General features: G+C 50.0%; 1 long non-coding RNA gene across 3 annotated transcripts in view; it reads left to right on the forward strand.

Moving 5' to 3' along the window:
* LOC115840958 (uncharacterized) overlaps positions 1–14,717 on the forward strand; it is a 125,278-nt gene that overhangs the window by 54,316 nt on the left and 56,245 nt on the right. For all 3 annotated transcript variants that reach the window (XR_009565554.1, XR_009565555.1, XR_011377767.1), the window contains exon 4: positions 1,977–2,113. This is a non-coding gene — a long non-coding RNA (uncharacterized lncRNA). The remainder of the gene's footprint in view (positions 1–1,976; positions 2,114–14,717) is intronic.

Raw genomic sequence — 14,717 nt, forward strand, 5'->3', positions numbered from 1 at the left:
TGCAGGGTCCAGAGGCGGGAAGGGGCATGAGGATGGGAGGCGGAATGTGCCCCGAGCCTGGGTGCTTCTCACAGGAAGCCAGGAAAGAATTCCAGATCACAAGCGTTGATTAGATCCCTGTGCTAAAAAAACAGGCTCTAGGGGAAATCTTTTCTAACAATTCCCTAGAGCTGGGTTATTTCCTAGCCTGGCCCCCCAAATGTGACTCCGGGACAGAATGGGGCTGACCACAACCATTCTTCAGCATGGTCCTGGCATGGCCTCACCCGGAGGGAGGGCAGGCAGGGGTAACGAGCACAGACAGCGAGGAGGTGAATCCCAGCGGAACCACTCCTTAACTGTGACATTCAGCAAATTAAGTTCTCTGAACTGCATGTTTTCTCTTTTGTAAATGGGGGTTAGTGATTGCCGCACTGTTGCCCTGAAAAATCAGGCAAAGAAATACGCAGAGGGCCTGCTTGACGTAAAGTAAGCGCTAGGAAAGTGGTGTCTGGGGTCACTAACGGCCTAGGGGAAGCGCAGGGAAACCCAGCAGGAAGGCAAAGACTCGGGGCAGAGAAGGAACCGAAATAGCCCCGTAGGCCCCGCCCACGGTCAGCGCGTCCGCTCCGCGAGGCGCGGCGGGAAGAGGCCCCTCTGCCCTCGGGCCGGAGCCACGGGGTGGGGAGGGGGTGTTTTGCTTCAGCAAAGGGCGAGGGCTGGCCTCGGCCTTCTGCTGGGGAAGGAAGCAATAACAGCCACGTAACAAAAGCTCAAGGCCAAACCCACCACCCGCCCAGCGCCAGAACTCCGCTTCCTCTCCGCGGGCTCAACCCAGTCAGCTGACCTCGCTTTCGCTGGGCCGGGCCCGCGGAGTGGTCCAACGGGTCTCCTCTCAGCCAATCGGCGACGGCCAGGGCTCCTCGCAGCGAATTGGCGGCTGCCCGGCCTCCTTGCGGCCAATCAAAGGCGGCCCGGCTCCTCGCAGCCAATCGGCGGCGGCCGGCGCGCGGCCTCCTGGCTCTGCGCCGGCCGGTCTCTCGTGGCGCGTGGGGCGGGAGAGGTCGGATGCAGTGGACGTCCTGTAGATTACGTGGTAACCTCCGTGTAAGGAGTCTTCTTGTTTGTAAAGAGTGTTCTCGTTTCCATGGGGCCCTTGCCAGCGGCTGCACTGGGCCGAGTCTGTTCTGGGGCCCTCAGAGCATCCGTTAGGGGCTGCCCCGGCCCGGGAAACAGCGCCTTCTCTTCGCTCCAGAAGCAGCCACTCGCGACCCCGGCTGACCCTAGCTGACCGCCCCGTATCTTGCTCGTTGACTGGCTGTTTCGGCCGCTCAGCCCCGCAGCCCGGGCTGGGGGGTGGTCTTTGCAAGTACCTTTCGGAAGAAATGCTTGCAGCGTCACAGGTCCAGCCTACGCGGGCCCAGATGCGGCTGCAGAGCCCAGAACCCGTGAACCCTTGCCTCTGCCCTGCTGTGTTCCTGGGACTGGACCTCCTGCCTTTCACTTAATTCTTACAGGAACCCTGTGTGGGCATATCATTTTCGTCCTGCAAATGAGGAAACCAAGGTGCCCAGCGTAACAGTTCTACAACTACTGAGGGTCAGTTGGCAACGTAGCCAAAATTTCTTTTAAGTGACTGGGCTTCGTACCAGGACACCACGTAGAGTCTAGACTCAAATCCCCATGGCTCCCTTGTCTGCCTGGGGGAGCAAACAGCAAGGCCAATCGATCTAGACCTACTTAGTAGATCTTTGCTCCCTAGAGCAAGGTTTAAGCCCTTTCCAACCCCTCTCACTGTGGGAGCAGTCAGTCCACCGTTTAAATAAGAACCACACTTTGGGGGTGAATCCTGAGTTATCGGCTCTTAGATTTAAATAGCACTTTCCTTGACCCAGCAAGCCGGGGTCAGCTGCCTCTGAAGCACCTCTGCATCCTTTTCTTGGTAGCCGGTGTCACACCACCTACTGCAATTACCTCTTTCCTTCTGTCTCCTGCAGATGGAGGGAGGCTGCCTGAGTGCAGGAAACGAACACGTCTTGACTAACCTCAGCATTTAGCTGGGATGCGCCCAGGATGCCAGTGTTCCCCAGGAACTCCGTGTGAAAACCACTGAACTAGAGTTTGGAAGTTAAAAGTAAGTCAAGAGGGGAAACTGCAGACAGCTATGAAAGCTTGACCTTTAATAGTCATGACAATAGTAATCAACGCGGCTGTCATTTATTGAGTGTTTATTAAGTAACAGGTATTTTCATAAGTGCTTTAGGGCAGTGCTTCTCACACTTAAACGTGCCTTTGAATCACAGGGGGATCTTGTTCCGATTCCATCCATCTGGGGGGCGGGGCTGAGATTCTGCAGTTCTAACAAGCTTCCAGGTGATGGTTCATGAATCATACTTCATGTATTAACTTATCCTCTGAAAACGTATCCTATGACGTAGGTATCGCTATTATTCCTGTTTTATTAAAACGTATTTTACACACAAGGAAACTGAGAGGTTAAGTATCTATGACCTTAGGTCAAAATAAATAAACTGCAGGGCAATGAGGGAGGGGAGAATGGTGTGAGTACTTACAGCTGTAGAAGGAGAAACAAAATTCTAGGCAGAGTAAACACTATTCACAGAAGGGATGCAGGGGAGGTGGCCCCGGGCTACCCAGAGGGCTGTTTCACCCATTAGGGCACCATGTGCATAGTGCTTATAAGCTTTCCAAAGGCCCCAAATATTTGAGGCCTAAAAAAAAATGCATTGGCACCTACATATGAAAACTGAATATTTAAATTAATCATTTCAACGTTCAAATTATTAAAAGTCCTTTCAAATTTTTATACATGAAAAAATTCACGTTTAGTGAATGATATGGGTGTATTTTAGTATATTTTATAAAAAATGGGGTAGGGCCTGCCTACTAGGCCTAAGGTCTACTAAGGGTAGGAGAGGCCCTGGCCACATTGGGTCTGGATGTAATCCTGAGGGCAACTGGGAGCAGGAAAATGTTCTCTGTGGCTACAGTGAGGAGAATGGCTTGGAGGGGGGCCAGGCTGGAGGCCCAGCAGCTCGAGACCAGATAGCCGTTTACAGCCTCCAGACTGCAGGACAGCTTCTGCTGAGTGCCAAGAGGACAAACGATAGCATTATACAGCCCAGTTATTTTTTGATTCCTCCAGCCCCAATCTGACTCAGCATTCTAAATTTACTTAAGATTTGGGGACACAGCTTTTGCCAAATCCTTTCTCATTAAGGCCAGTGATGCTACAGTCCAGGGGAGGTGTTTAAGAGCACAGGCCTTGAGTGGACATCCATGAATGTGAAGCTCAGTTCTGTTCCTAGCTGCGTGACTTTGCATAAATGATTTAACTCCTCTGAGCCTCGGATTCCTTTTCGGGCATATTACATTCCTCGCAGAATTAAGTGAGATAAACTACGTTTACAGCGTCTCCTGCAGAGTAGGTAGTGCTTAGAAGTAGTGGCTTTTATCCTACGGGTGCCATCGTTCTGAGACCTAGTCGAGTTTTCTTTAGGAGGGAACAGAGGGTGTGGTAAATAATCTTTTCATCAGTCTCCTGAGGTAGAAATTCTTATCCCCGTTTTGCAGATGAGGAAACTGGAGCTCAGAGATGAGATACCTCAGCTCAGTGGACTAGGGGCAGACAGTGGGGAAGCTGGCATCTTGGTTGGTTTTCCCTGTGTTTGTGCGCTCTCTCCAGCAGTTGGTATCTGCTGCTCCGCCACTCCTGCGCCCCATACCTCTTCCCCTTAGTCATGGCATGACTCGGGCCTGACGGCCAGCGGCCGCTGCTGAGCACTCTCCTCCAGTGGCACCCACCTCTATCCCCCTTCTTCCCAGCCTTGCCTGACCTCCCTACCACCTTGCCCCCCGATTTTACAGCTTCTGGATTTCCCTTATTAAAGAGCTCGTCTCTGAAACTCAGAACTGCCCTGGCCCGGGATGCCTTCCAGGGTCCCTCCCTTTAAAGGGTGTAGATAAGTAGGTCACATCAGGGTGGTGGGGGAGGACGCTGACTTCTTATGGGAGGAGGAAAAAATACTGCAGGTCCCATGGAGAATGGAAAACAAAATAACAGTGCTCCCTTCTGTCCCTGTCTCTCTGTCCCTCAGCCTCTCTGCGCCCCCCCCCGTCTTTTTTTAACATCTTTATTGGAGTATAATTGCTTTACAATGGTGTGTTAGTTTCTGCTGTATAACAAAGTGAATCAGTTATACATATACATATGTTCCCATATCTCTTCCCTCTTGCGTCTCCCTCCTTCCCACCCTCCCTATCCCACCCCTCTAGGTGGTCACAAAGCACCCAGCTGATCTCCCTGTGCCATGCGGCTGCTTCCCACTAGCTATCTACCTTACGTTTGGTAGTGTATATATGTCCACGCCACTCTCTCACTTTGTTACAGCTTACGCTTCCCCCTCCCCATATCCTCAAGATCATTCTCTAGTAGGTCTGTGTCTTTACACCCCACCCCCACCCACCCCCGTCTTGCACAGTGACAGTCCCCTGCGGGCTGCTGTTACTGGGAAATGCATGTTGGGACAGTACAGGCGATCCTGAACTCTTGGGGTCTGGGGACACCAGTGGACGCTGCACTGAACAGAAGCTTGTCTAGCCCTTGCTCTCCTCCTTCCCCCCGCCTCCTCTTCCACCTCCCCGCACACCCGCTAGGCTGCTGAAGACAAGAGATCTCAGCTTTCACCCAGAGCCTGCAGCTTCTGCTCCTTGAGCGCGGCAGCCTGGAAGCCGCCTGGGGCCGGGAAGGCCCTGGCTGTCTGTCCGGCTCACAGAGGCTGCTATGGCAACCAGAGCAATGACGGGTTTGGCAAGATCTCCTGTTTCCCCACCCCACCCCTCCCCCTCCCGAAGGCTGCTCACAGCAGGGGGTGTGGATGAGCATTAAATCACGTAGGTTGCTGGGAAAACCAGGAAGGCAGAGGCAGAGACAGAGACAGGGCGTGGCACTAAAGGTCCAGCACTGCCAGCCCCGCCCTGCCCTGCTATCCACAGGGACTGAGCGCTGTTTGAATCATAACACTGGGCGGCCACATTTCTAGGAAACTGCAGCTGAAGGGGAAAGGTCCCGGCTGCGTGAAGGAGAGCAGCCTGGCTGCGTACAGATTAGGACTGAAAACGTGTTCCCCTGGCACGAGGCAAGCACACAAAACAAAGAGCGAAGCCTGAGCCTCGCACCCGGGGGTGAACTGCCCTGGTTCCTGGACGGGGGCGGTGGAAGCAGGGAGGTCACCTCGGAGAGGCCCAGGGGTTTCCCATTTTCCTGGCTGGGGCCTGGCGAGCTCCCAGCTCCGAGGCTGGCCGTCCAGGACACGGCAGCCCTTTTGTAGTGACGCGCCGGATTGCATGACCCCACCTGGCTGGTGTTTGAGAACTGCCCCCGCCCTCCCTCCTCCTGTCCCCAAGGCCCTGTGCCTTTTTTTCTCCACCCAAGAGAAAGTGAGCACCCCCGACCCGGGCGGCCGTGCGGGGTGCCCTGTGGGAAAGTCCCACTCTTGCCCGGAGTTGCCCTCCTCGCGTAGATGCAGGGCTGGGTGACGGGAGAGAGACATCCATCTTCACCGGTGCCCTTCATCATGCTTAATCTCCCTAGTGGGGTGGGCCTGTCTAAAACACCTGTTTCCCAGGCTGCAGTAACCCCAAACCATCTCTCATCAGAGTGGGTGTAAATCCCCACAGGTATGCGGCAGGCAGGTAGCAGCAGTGACAGTGTGGGGTGCCTGCATGAAAACGAGAAGTTTGGACTTAGGAGGCTCAGAGCCTTTGTGCTCTCAGAAAGTGACTGGCAGCCCCGCCTCCCTGGCATCTGCTCCAGCCTGGGCCCTTGCTTTGCCAGCCTCCCTGCCTGACCCTGGGTGGGCTGCCTTCCTCTACGTCTGGTGCCAGTGCTATGCCTTGGCTTATCGATCTAGCATTACCTGGGAGAGACGGGGCCAGTCTTGGAGCCTCCATACTGCCCACTGTCCCAGCATCAATCAGCCGTGTCTCAGCAGTGGTTCTGAAACTTCATGTGCATCAGAATCACCAAGGGACATGTTAAGATACAGACTGCTGGGCCCGGTGCCCAGGGTTTCTGATCCTGCAGATCTGGAGTGGGGAGTGAGAATTTGCATTTCTAACAAGCTCCCAAGGGACGGGAAGCAGCTGCACCAGGACCACATCTGAAAACCACTGAGCCAGAGCAGAGCAAAAAGAAAACCTAGATTTGAGTCCTGCCCCGTCACTCACTGCCCTGATGCGGCGCGTGGCTTCCCTGAGTTTCAGTTTCTCCTCCATTAAAGGCAGAGTCGTGGCCACGGGGTGGGTGGGAGGATTATTTGCTTCTAGTATTCGAAAGACCCTTTCACTGCGCCTGGCAAATTGCCTGGCAAACTCCTCAGTAAATACCCACATACGTGGGTGAGTCAACAGATACAGTATTTACTGAGGAGTTTGCTGTCTAGATACGCGGCCCAGTGTGGTGGCTGATTTGGACAGGTCACTTGTGAGGATTCTGAAGGCCCAATTAAACATCACACATCTCTGGACCTCAGTTTTCTTCTGAAGGCCTTAGGTCTGCTAGGTCTGCCCCTCCAGGTCCTATTTCTAAGCCCAGCTCTGGGAGGGGGTTAGGTGTTGGGAGACACAGCCACTGTTTTCATTCCTTTCCCACCTCTTTCCAGGACCTCCATCTGAGAGCCCAGGTGATTCTGCAAAGCACAGAACATCCATCACCAGAGTCATTGGTCACTTCATCCCAGAGGAGGGTGACACGGCCTTCAGGGTCCATCATGGTCTGGTTCCAACCTACCTTTATAATCACATTTCTCGCTGTCTCTCCTCCATTTACCATGTAGTCTAGACGAACTGGGTTACTCATCCTTCCCCAAATATGCCCCATGATTTTCTGCCTTTGTTCACACTGCCCTCACGACTAGAATGTCCTCTGCTGCTCAGGGTCCTGTTCGTGCTTCCGAGTTCACCCAGTGACCACCTCCTCCAAGGAGGCACCCCAGATCTTTCTGTCATCAGTCTCTCTGTCTAGCTATCACCTCTGTATCTCTATTTAATACAAGTGATTTTTACATTTTTCTGTGGGTGGTAGCTGGACATGTTATTAGAATCGTCAGGTATAGAATGTAACTCAGGGATGCAGCCCGCCACTCTCCAACTCGTGTCTGATAGTGTCCCTCTGAAGGGGCTCAGTGGTCTGCAGGCTGTCCCTGCATTTCACATTTCTGAAGTCTATTTTTGGAGCACTCTCAGATGTGAAAAACAAGAGTTGCGATACTACGTAAAACTTTTAAAAAGTGGGACAACCGCTTAAAAGGAGAAGCCTACTTACATAAAAGATTAGTCAGCTGTTTATTTCTGTGGTAATCAGAGATGGGGAATTAATACACATGTGTATATATATCCGCTATGGCGCATGGTCACAAATCTTCTCATTTGCGTATAGGCACATCTGCTGCTTTGATTTTCTTTTTTAAACTGCAGGTTTTTTTCTCTTCTAAATATAATATACGGGTTGGTAGAAAACATGTAGAGGAAATAAAAAGTAAAAATATAATAAAAGTAAGAGAAGAAAATAAGTATTTATAATCCAGAAATAACCAGTACTAACATTTTGGCGCGTTTCTTGTGAATAGTTTTCCTGCACGTATTTACTCTATGATTTTTAAAGGAAATTGGGCTAAATGTTTATATACTTCTGTATAAACATTCTGTGTATATTATTACTTTTTTGAATTAAGATATAATTAGAATTTTGGTATTACTTTAAATAGTCTTCCCAAACATTGAAAAAAAATATTCCACGACATCATTCACAGATGTACCAAAATTTACTTAACCATTCCTTCAATGTTGGACACTCCATTTTTGTTATGAATAATATTTCAGTGAACATCCTCACACCTCTGAACGTGTGTCTGATTATTAGGCTGATTCTAGAAGTGGGGTTACTGGGTCATTTTTAAGTCTCTTGGTACGTACTAACAAGTTGTTTTCTGGACTTCCATCTGAAAATATTTCCCGAGCACTTTGTCTACAGCCTCCTATTCATGAGTAGTTTTTTCTCCACTCCCATTGCATTCTATCCGTCTCTCTCATGCTGTACTTCACCCCTTCCACACTGCATTTGCATTTGGTACGTACGAGTCTTAGTTATTCTAGTAGGAGACCATCTCCGACCATCTTCCTGTCTGCTTCCACATCCAGCACAGGTGGGAAAAAGGGGGCGGAGGACTGAATCTATTTAGGGGAGTCTGCAAACAGGAGACGAGCTCAGTTTGGGAAGGCGCAGGGAGGGCAGCTTGGACTCCATGCTCTGGGTCGGGGTGCAACTCTGGCTGAAGGGGAAGAAAGGGATTGTCCTCACCCCTTCATACATCCAGACTCTGGGAGCTGGGGAAGGATGGAAAACGAGTCAAGTCCAGAGCCTGGGAGAGGGGCGGGTCCCGTCGTTCCCCGGGTAGAGGCAACCTGCTTTGAGGACTGTGTCACTCTTTCTCACTCGGAACTGTCCCACTACAGCCATACCAGGCTCACAGGTCCTGACCTGGGAAAGCACCTGCAGTGTTGATTGCAGAAACTTAAATTAATGCTTTTTAGATTGGAGTTTCCCAAACTTCAGCTGTACCTTGTTCGAGATTTCAGTGTTTTATTGAAAAGAAACCAGCAGTACGCACAGACACACACACACCCGTGATTCATATCATCTGAACCATCACACTTCTGAACAGATAGGACATAAAATTGTCCAAACATTCAGGGTGTGACCACGTGAGTCGCAAGGGCTGCCTAAGGTGTTAAAGTGTATCGTGCCACTTACTTTAGTGTCATCCTAAGCAGTAAAAATTTTGAAATCACAGGTTTAATGGCTTAGTTACACTTTTTGTAATATACACTAAAACTATAACGGTAATCATGACAATAAAAGATTGTCAGGGACTTCCCTGGTGGCACAGTGGATAAGAATCCGCCTGCCAATGCAGGGGACATGGGTTCGATCCCTCGTCCGGGAAGATCCCACATGCCGCGGAACAACTAAGCCAGCGTGCTACAACTACTGACCCTGCGTGCCACAACTACTGAAGCCCACACGCCTAAAGCCCGTGCTCCGCAACAAGAGAAGCCACTACAAGGAGAAGCCCGCGCACCATAACAAAGAGTAGCCCCCGCTCGCCGCAACTAGAGAAGGCCCACCTGCAGCAACGAAGACCCAATGCAGCCAAAAATAAATTAAAAAATTAAAATCTTAAAAAAAAAAATCTTTCCAAAGAAGTTGTCAGCCATTGGTAGTACCTTTTCTACCCATCGGTGGTAATTATAGTACATCTTTGGGAAACACTGTTTTAACTAAACAGTTTATATTATAGTTAATTGTGTATATTTCCTTCACTTAATTATAAGCTTTCTAAGGTCAGGTATCATGGTTTCTTTGGTGCTTGGAGTGCTGAAGCTCAATGAATATTTTTCTTCCTTTGGTTTGGTTTGTCTTGGTGATGGGGTACTAAGCAATAAGACTTAACCTATGTACTTAACATAAGTGAAGTCTCTAAGGTCAGGATTATAAAGGGGAGAACAATATTTATATGCTAAAGAAAGTTGCCTGGTTTAAAGACTGTGCTATCATTATTTGGACTGGGGTGATCAGGATGGAAAACAGTAAATCGTTCACATTCTAGCTGTCTTTCTTGGAATAAATAACACATTTACAAGTTTAAGAATTGGTCTTGGGGTTATAAAACAGAGCAACATTATTTAGCTCATATAGAAATTCAACCCACTATATTGACCTCATGAAATAAGATAACTTTTCCATACCTAGCAAGCATAGAGTGAAGTATATTGTCATTCATTGATCAGAGGACACGAGTTGAATGAATGGATAAAATGCTGAGTTACAGTAACAGAGCTTTACCACCCGTGGGAAACCATCCCCCAAACAGAGCAGGAACTATTTATTCGGTCGGTAATATCCCAGGGTCTTTATACATGTCTCTCCTCTGGATTTCACGTGGCAGCTGCCATGTGAGGAGAGGGTGAAATCGTGCCACGAGGTGACAGACACCTCCGCCTGTCCTTAACCGAAGCTCACCTTCTCAGATGACTGCAGTTTCCCCAAAAGGATCCAAGACTTAATGTGATCCAGAGGGCTGGTCGGGAAGTTGTGGAAACAATGGATAACCTTCTGACCAAGTAAACAAATGACCTAAGGGAGGTGTGAGTAAGATTCCAGAATAAAAGAGTATATTAGGGACTTCCCTGGTGGCGCAGTGGTTAAGAATCCGCCTGCCAATGCAGGGGACACGGGTTCGATCCCTGGTCCGGGAAGATCCCAAATGCCGCGGAGCAACCAAGCCCACGTGCCACAACTACTGAGCCTGTGCTCTAGAGCCCACGAACCACAACTGCTGAGCCTGCGTGCCACAACTACTGAAGTCCACGCACCTAGAGCCCGTGCTCCACAACAAGAGAAGCCACCGCAATGAGAAGCCCACGCACCGCAACAAGGAGTAGCCCCTGCTTGCCGCAACTAGAGAAGAAGCCCACGTGCAGTAACGAAGACCCAAAGCAGCCAAAAATAAATAAATAAATTAAAAAAAAAAGTATATTAAGAGAGAGAGAATAACTCTCCTTCTAGTGAAGAAGAAAAGGGCACCCTCACGGCAGCTACCTGCCAGAGGTAGAGATGTTTTTCAAGATCTGGCTGGTCCTTCCTCCGCGGTCCTTCCTCCGCAATCCTACCGACCTCTTTCTTTCTGAACCTTTCTTCCAAGTGCAGAGTCCTTAGCCTGTAACTTAGGATTGTTTAACCCATCCGCACGTAAGAAACTTGTTCTTCAGAGACTGAAAATGAACACTACTGTTTCCTTAGCTACTCAGGATCCAGTGGAAGCAAGAACCAGACGAAGTAAAAAGAGAAAACACCCCTGGTCAGAAACTTGGGTTGGAGTCCTGACTGACGACCTTATAGTTGACCCCCTCATGGTTTCCTTAACTCCTTCATTGAACAAATATTTTCTGAGCAACTGCTGTGTACCAAGTGCAGCCCTGGACACTAGGGATCCAGCAGTAAATAAACAGAGGAGGCCCTGCTCTCCTGGAGTTTATGTCCTAATGAGAGTGATTAGGTTGAATAAGTAAGCAATAAACAAATAGCATAACTGCACCTAGTGATGGATAAGGACAAACTGGGAGGAGGTTTCCTCTGAGGGGGGGAGGGAAGGTCTCCCCGAGGCAGTGGCATTCCAGCCAAGACCTGAAAGTGTTAGAGGAGACCAGGCAAGCAAAAAAGCATTCCAGGTGGAGGGACCAGCAAATGAGATGAGACCACGTTTGAGGCTGGTTGGCAAGGAAAGCCACACTGAGATGTGGTCATACTGCATCAATGGTTTGGACACAGGTCTCCAAGCAATCCTAGAACCTCCCTGGTTTTGTCCCAGGGGTGGAGGGGCTGAGGCGGAGGCTCCCACCACCCTGCCCCACATACCCAGCAGCTCCCCTTCGATCTGAAGCATGTATGGGGTGCTGCTTAAGATTGTGCTTGAAGAACAGATTCTGTGATCAAAAATGCTTGATCTCCAGAGTCCTTCTCCATCCTTCAACTGTTCGACTCTGAAAGTTTCTCATCAACCTCTGTGGTCTCTAAATTAGGAGGGTCGACCCTGTTCAGTAGACAGAGTCAGAAAGTACTGATCCCAGCGACTTGACCCTCTCCCACCAGAACCCTCCTCTGCCTCCTGCGATGCTGGACTGGACCTTCGGGTGCCGCCACACCTGTCCCAGGGAGGGGAGCACAGGTCTCTGCTTCCTCCTGGTCAATTACCCTGACGTCCTTCCCTTGCCCTGTTCAAATGAGACGCTCTGTCCTGTGGGGAGATTTGGGGAATGGCTCCAGTTTTTTCCAACCTGTGAAATGCAGAGCTGGCCAGCTGCCCCCTCCCTAACCCCAAACTCCTATCTTTCCCCCTCTCTGCAGAACTGCCTGGCAGCCCTCAAATAAGTCCTGGGGTTTGGGGAAAAGCACCCTTTGGACTGTGAAATGGTTTTCTGGTAATACCAGCGTAATTAACTCTTTGACAGGAGGAAGCAGAGGCCAAGAGGGATTTAAACAGTACATTTCTCACATATTTCAGAACAAGCAGAGAACCAGGCAGGGAAGCAGAGACAAAGGGAATGGGCGCAAGGGGAGAATATCGAGTGACCAAAACATTCATCCTTCCTCCCCAACTTCACCTCTGCTCCCTGTCTCCACTCCCCTTTCTCCCACAGAGAACTTACTTGAAGGTCGATGATTCCGCTTTCTGGTTCCATCCTGCTGCCTTCACAGGCCAGCGTTGGTCAGACTGCATGGGCTGCCCAGGCTCTGCCGTCTGGTCTCTGCTGTTTTCTCTGGGTGGGAGAGAGCTCCCGGCTGGCGAGACAGACCTGCTATCCACCCATCTGATGTGGGATGCCGTCCTGGTCTCGGCCCCTGGGGAGTGTACACGTGCATACACGTGTGTGTATGTGTGTGTGTGCCCACTTGTGCACGCTCCAGGCAGTGGCATGTGGCACATTGACAGGTGGCCTTTTGAGTTGGTGGTGACAGCATTGTTTTTACCCCAGTGGCCCCAACGCCCCTCCTGCCCCAGAGGAGCCGTCTGAGGTCACCCAGTCTGCTTTGAGCTAGAGCTTTACTAAACCCTGTGGATTTATCCTGGAAATTGAGGAACAGCCTGAGGACACCGTCTGACTTCACGCTGGTGGAACTGAGTGGGGTCTCCAGTCACCAAGGGTGGGTGGCCTCCAGCGTATTCCCAAGACTGAAGCTTAGGGATTTCTGCTCTTTCCTTTGTTCCCTCTGTCCCTAAAAGTTAAAAAAAAAAAAAATTGTAGTTTACCTAATAGACCCAAAGCATAAGCCTTATTCTACGAAGTGAGTGAACAATACATTTTTATTGACAGGTTGGTTGTCATTTTCTCCCTTGATTAGCTAGAAAGAGAGCAGAAAAAAGTTGTGCTTTCAAATTCTGTTTATGCAAATTCTGTTATGCATTTTCCCTGCTTTTAAAATAAAGCTACCAGGAATGAGTCGTTTTTTTGGAAAGGTTTTCTTTCTCTTGTTTACCTTAGAGCCGAAAACTCCTCAGGCTTGTTCCTGAAGCTGGTTTTAGACACCAGCTTGTGCATGTGTGGGCGTGAGAGGAGACATTAAGCATGTAATCCAGTTTGAAGGTGGGGGGAGAGTGGCAGAGTCACAAATGTATTCCCGCCACCCTCAAATGTGCAACAATAAAAAGGGCAATTTCTTTACTTCTACTGAATGATCTAATATGTTTATAAAAGTCCCCATCCTGCTGGACAAGTGGTGAGAGGGAGGGCTGAACTGTGATATGAGGACTATATTTCAACTTAATGTAATAAACATACTTGGAATTTTTTTAAAGAATTATATATTTATTTAATTTTTGGCTGCGTTGGGTCTTCGTAGCTGCGCGCGGGCTTCCTCTAGTTGCGGTGAGCGGGGGCTACTCTTGGTTGCTGTGCACGGGCTTCTCATTGCGGTGGCTTCTCTTGTTGTGGAGCACGGGCTTCAGTAGTTGCAGCACATGGGCTCAGTAGTTGTGGTTCGTGGGCTCTAGAGCACAGGCTCAGCAGTTGTGGTGCACGGGCTTAGCTGCTCTGTGGCATGTGGGATCTTCCCAGACCGGGGATCGAACCCGTGTCCCCTGCATTGGCAGGCGGATTCTTAACCACCGCGCCAGCAGGGAAGTCTGAACATACTTGGATTTAATTTAAATAGTAAACAGTTTAGATAGAATACACAGTCTTTCCAGTTTCCGCCCCTCTTCCCCACAGGAGAGGGGTGTGGTTTCCAAATGCTTGGTGGTGGAGGGGTGGTGGCCTGTCCATCTTTGCTGGTTTCTACTCTGGAGTTGTTGGCAGGGGCCAGGCGCCCCCTGGCTTGGTGACTGCTGGGGTGAGGCTGGGCCTGCTCCTGGGCCTCCTGCTGGCGTCAGTGGCTGATGGCTGTGGCCAGGATAACCCATGGTCCTTCTCTCTTTGCTCTTAGGGACATGGTGGGCTCCCTTGCTGACTCTGCCCCATCTGGGCTCTGATGGTGACTGGACCATCTGAGACCTGCTATGACTCAGATGCCCTCCCAGTGGTCCCAGCTCAGTGGTCTCCTTGCCCCCACCCCCGCCCCAAGACGATTCCCTCTGGAAACCTTCCTACCAGGCACTCAGCTCTTGGTCCTGAGTCGCTGGAGAAGGACAAGCTCAACCCCACTTCTGGTGAAGAATTTGCGTTCCTTCCAAGATCTACTGTAACATCCATCCCCTGCATCCTCCACCACAGTGCCCCTAAGTAAACAAACACTATTCTAAGCTCTTCAACACTCACTCACTCTGTTCTCAGAACAATTCTGCAAGGAAGGTAATACCATTACCCCTGTTTTACAGATGAGGAAACAGAAACACAAAGAGGTTAAATTGCCCAGGGTTGAGCCAAGATTTTAACACAGGCAATCTGGATTCAGAGTCACGCTCTTACCCATGATTTTGGCTCAGAGAGGGGAGATTGACACCCGTGTCGGAACACCTGCTTCCTCTTCCTCTGCTTTCCTTCTTCCCACAATCCTCGTAACCTAGGATCAGAAAAGGTGGGCTTTGTCTTCTCTTTCTGTTTGGTTGGGACTTGCCTTATGTGGGACTCTTTGATAATAATTCAAAAAGGAAATAAAGAAA

Source organism: Globicephala melas, chromosome 10, assembly GCF_963455315.2.
Source record: "Globicephala melas chromosome 10, mGloMel1.2, whole genome shotgun sequence".
NCBI classification, from domain to species: Eukaryota; Metazoa; Chordata; class Mammalia; order Artiodactyla; family Delphinidae; genus Globicephala; species Globicephala melas.